The sequence below is a fragment of the Rutidosis leptorrhynchoides genome, chromosome 2 (assembly GCF_046630445.1).
Source record: "Rutidosis leptorrhynchoides isolate AG116_Rl617_1_P2 chromosome 2, CSIRO_AGI_Rlap_v1, whole genome shotgun sequence".
Lineage (NCBI taxonomy): Eukaryota > Viridiplantae > Streptophyta > Magnoliopsida > Asterales > Asteraceae > Rutidosis > Rutidosis leptorrhynchoides.
The window spans coordinates 180,285,167-180,290,857 of NC_092334.1; positions in this window are offsets into that span (position 1 = coordinate 180,285,167).

Consider the following 5,691-nt stretch of genomic DNA (forward strand, 5'->3'; position numbering starts at 1 on the left):
GCAAAGTATGAAGGAGGCTGTGGATAAATCACAAAGACTGAACCTGCCTTCAAAGAATCCAAATGATTCAGTGTCTGCTGAAATCCTTAGCAAATACCTTTCTCCTTACTCTAAAAACCTTTGCGGACAATATTCTTCATCATCATCTTATCTTGAATATTTTAAGATATCATCGTATCTTTCATTATAAATATCCTCCATATTTCTGAAGATATTTCCATAATTATTCTTATCTGAAATAATTTATCTCTTTACACCATCTGTATTATATCATAAAAGAAACTATTTTAGTTTCTAAATTCTGAAACCTTCAAGTTTAAAATATTAATGTTTTTGAAGTAGTTTTGGGAATTGAAGCATGAGTTAGTATAATATAATGACACTTGATCAACGTGATTATATTACAGTAAGTCATGCTGAGTTTCTAATGGAACGTGATAAAGGTTCACAGATCATACCCTCATCATGAACCATGTTACATAACTCTTTCATTCTATTTAACCTCTAAACATATCAAGAAAATATTTTTCTTGATGATTCGGTCTTTTTTGAGGTATTCTGGTAATTTGACAAGTCAGATTGTGCCATTACAATTTCTTTCTTAGAACATTAATTATGTTCATTCCGAAATTCATACCTACGAATTCTGGACCATTATTCGCTTGACTTAAAGTCGGGAAGAGAAAACGAAAAGCATGAAGCTCCGAAATATAATGGAAAATATAAAGCCCAAAAAAAACCCCGAAATTACAAACCGTGTATATCAATGCGTATAGCAATATAAAGACACGGGAGAATGAAAAACAATATAACCCCAAGGTAATAGTAGAAGAAAATAACCTCCTCTGGTGGCAGATGAAAAAGAAGAATGAATGATATGATAGCCAAGAAAATATCAAGAATCAGAACTGAATGAAGCATTTTCACAAATCTTTTGTAAGTATGAAATAAGAAAGAAGATAATAGGAGTGGTGAAAATAAATGAAACGGAAGAGGTCAATTTATAGCAAAATATCAGACATAGCAATCGAGGCAGATTACGCATTTAATCAAAGAAAATCCTAATTTCCGCAAATTCCGAAGAATCAAATCTTATTTAGATAATGAAGATTTTCTATTCCTTAAATTCCGGAAATCAATCGTTACTACGTCAAGAGTTATAAACGAATCTCTATTTCCTCATTTCACCCTTTTACGATAACTTCCCTCATACGCTTCGAGTAATTGGATTGTTTTATCCATATTATTCAACGGTGATAAAAATTCTATTTATCAACACATATTTGCCATGAAAACATTTTTATTGTTAGCCATGACGACCTCACTCAAATTTCGGGACGAAATTTCTTTAACGGGGAGGTACTGTGATGACCCGGAAATTTCTGACCAAATTTAAACTTAATCTTTAATGTTTCTGACACGATACGCAAAGTCAATGAAGTTAAATTTCAAAATTTTAAACTATTCAATTACCCTTTGATTGTTCTCAACGATTCGCGAACAATTATATGTAAATAGATACATATTCTATAACTTGAAAACGTAACAAAGTGTTAAGTAAATGATACTGTGCATTAAACTTATTGATTTTATTATCTGATTGATATATTCAACTACGAAGTTAAAATATTATGCCAAACGATTGAATTAAAAGATATTTATTAGGTCTCTTAATGATTATGATATTGTTACGGGTATCTGTTGTGAGGTCCACACTGATTTGAAAAATTAATCCTTTTTAATGGTATTCGGAATAAATAGTAAAGTATTTGATGACAAAAGTTAGATAAAAGTTAGTGGTGAACTAACCTGCATAATATTTAATTGATTGTGTTTCGAACGTGCGAAAACGTTTTTCGATATAATAGAATTGGTTGATTAAGTGTGTTTGTTTAAATAACGTAATTTGGACATATACAAAAATAAAGAATATTAACTGTTAGAATTAAGTATATGAATAACTTGTGAGATGTATTTTAAAATGTGTTTATAAATATTGAGAATAGATATTAATTTGGTTATGAAACGTTTGATAAATACTATTATATTAATAAATAACGAGATAATGATTTATAGAAGTAAATGACCAAAACACTCGGAAGATTAAGATATACTTTGAGTGGTATAGTTTATTGATAATTTAAGACTATATTTTGACAAAGGTACGAGTCACGAAACGTAAAGTGATAGTTTTCTAAGCATACGAAAATACGTTCGAGAAACCGGAACCGGGGCATAAGTCGAGTGACAACGTACGAGACTTCGGAACGAAAATTTCAAGTCAACTATGAACGAGAATATAATATAATATATAATTAATTAATATAAATTATATATATTATATATTAATAAATAAATATGTCGACAAACAAGAAAACAAAAGTTTGTGAGCTGGATCAGAGGGCCATGCGATCGCATGGCCTTGATGCCCAAAAACCATGTGATCGCATGGGGTCTGAAATCAGGCCACATCTATATAAAGCTCGACCATTTCCACTTCTGATGCAATTCATTTACTCCGTATTTATTTTATCAATTATTATTATTATTATTATTATTATTATTATTATTATTATTGTTATTATTATTATTATTAATAATATTAATATTAAGATTATTACTATTAATCTTATTATTAATAGTATTAGTATTATTATTTTTACGATACAAAAATAATAATATACATAAAATATTACGACGGAGTGATGTCCAAATGATTTCAAAACGAGTTTTCGAGCAAGCTAGAGCAAAGGAAATTATGAGGTATTGCTTTGGAGGTTATGGATAATATTCATGGGTATCGTTTGCAAGTCAAACCTAGTGTTTATCATCTTCGTTGCATCTACGTACTTTCCTTCAATATTAAATCACAATATTGATACGTAAGCATTCATATCTTATCTTTTATATATTAATTGTGTATCCATGTCTAGTGCTCGAGTATATATGTTTATGCATGCTTGTATACTAAATTTCTTCGTTAAACAGTTTATAATGAATCACAAATTAAATACATATATTACTGGTAAAAGGTATATGATATACATGTTTTTGAAAAGCTGGCGAAAAATCAATAACTTTTCATTTAGATATCGAATAGTTTCGATGAACGGATTAAAAGATATGATCAACTGAATTATAATGGACGTTAATTGAAATTGCTTTTGAATCTGCAATTAAGATTTAAACAACTTGTTTACGAGATTGATAAAGTGGATTTTTGAATATTACCAACCAAGTAAATGAATCCTTATATAAGGTACGTCTCGTTTTGTTGAACTATTGTCAAAATTGACTTTTTGAAATGACTTTGGATAACTTTTGTAGGTTGATCTCGAGCATTAGGATTGTGATACACTATGACCTGACCTAGCTTGATAGACATTTATTGACCAACATAAGTTCTCTAGGTTGAGATCTACGGTTATTTAGTAATCCGAGTTTTGGTCACATTTTGGTGAACGACTTTATATGCTGCTAAGGTGAGTTTCATTTGCTCATTTTTTAAATGATTTTGCAATATATATTTTTGGGCTGAGAATACATGCACTTTATTTTAAATACAATGGATACAAGTACATACTAAATTCTACACTGAGTTTGAACTAAAAATCCCTTAGCTTTGGTAACTAGTAACTGTCGGTTATAAGAACTAGTGGGCGCGAGTAGTAGTATATGGATCCATAGGGCTTGATATCCCCGTCCGAGCTAGAGTACTAGCCTTTTAACGGACGTATGCTATTTGAGAAGCGTACACGTTGGTTTGCGTGTATTATTAAGATGATTATACAAAGGGTATAAATTATATATACGTTAAGTTTAGTTACCAGGGTGCTCAATCTTGTAGAATATTTTGATAAACGTTTCTGGATGAAACAACTGAAATCTTGTGATCCACTTTTATATACAGATTATACGAAACACTAAAACTATGAACTCACCAACCTTTGTGTTGACACTTGTTAGCATGTTTATTCTCAGGTTTCCTAGAAGTCTTCCACTGTTTACTTATATGTTAGACAAGCTATGTGCATGGAGTCTTACATGACATACTTTTCAAGGAAACGTTGCATTCACCAAATCATCACCATGTATTTTATTTTGACTGCATTGTCAATGAAAGTATCATTGTAAACTATTATATTACGATGATTGTCTATATGTAGAAATCATCAGATGTCGAAAACCTTTGATTTAAATATGCATTTATGGTGTGCCTTTTCAAAAGAATGCAATGTTTACAAAATGTATCATATAGAGGTCAAATACCTCGCAATGAAATCGATGAATGACGTATTGTCCATATGGATTTGGAGCGATCGTCATAGCTGGTACCACTATGGGTCGCTTGTGGATTTCGAATGCCAAACTTAGATTTTGGTCGAGAAATCCTGGGCCAATCGGTAAAAATAGATCATTCAAGTGACTCGGCGGTGGCATAGATGTTTGGGTATGGTGCACAATATCAAACCCGACTATAGTAATCATATACTCACTAAGTGAACAACACTTAGTCACTTACACACTTAATAGGTAGTGGACTTATTAAGAACAACTCACTAGTATTCAACACTAACTTACTAAACATGGAAACTTACTAAAAGTGGAAACTTTCCATAGATAGTAACCTTTCCGAAAATGGAATTTCTTTCAAAAAACCATTATTATTGGTATAGTTACCATACTTTTGTCTATTAGACAACATCTGATCGTACATTCTATCTCTAGGTTGAGATCCCGATCACTTATTTCCATTCATTTCATTCCTTTCAAGGAATACTTCAACTCTATTTAATGTGAGTTTTCATAGTTTCTATTTTTTCTATATCTTTGGGCTGAGAATACATGCGCTACTTTTATAACTGTTTTTATGAATACAAATACTAAAACTGATTTTTCGTGAGTTTTCATTGTTCCCTTTTTATCTATATTTTTGGGCTGAGAATACATGCGCTACTTTTATAACTGTTTTTATGAAATGAATACAAATACTAAAACTGATTTTTCGTGAGTTTTCATATGCTCCCTTTTACTCTTTACATTTTTGGGCTGAGAATACATGCACAACTTTTATAACTGTTTTACACGCTAGACACAAGTACCAACTTTAAACTATGCTATACCCAGCTATGTCCGACTAAGTCCCTAACCGATAAGTATAAACACAACTTGTCTTTAGGGCAAACTATGAACAACTTTTGGATCAACGTGATCTACTAATTGGTCTCTGTGAGACCAAGCTTACGAATAACTTTTGGATCTGCATGATCTAGTAATTGGTCCATGTGAGACCAAGCTTATGAACAACTTTTGGATCTACGTGATCTACTAATTGGTCCCTGCGAGACCAAGCTTATGAATAACTTTTGGATCTGCGTGATCTACTAATTAGTCCATGTGAGACCAAGCTTATGAACAACTTTTGGATCTGCGTGATCTACTAATTGGTCCATGTGAGACCAAGCTTATGAATAACTTTTGGATCTGCGTGATCTACTAATTGGTCCATGTGAGACCAAGCTTATGAATAACTTTTGGATCTGCGTGATCTACTTTTTGGTTCCTGCGAGACCAACTTTATGAATAACTTTTGGATCTACGAGATCTACTAATTGGTCCTGCGAGACCAAGTTTATGAACAAAAATCTTGTGGTCTAACATTATTACTGAAATCATTATTATGATAAACCT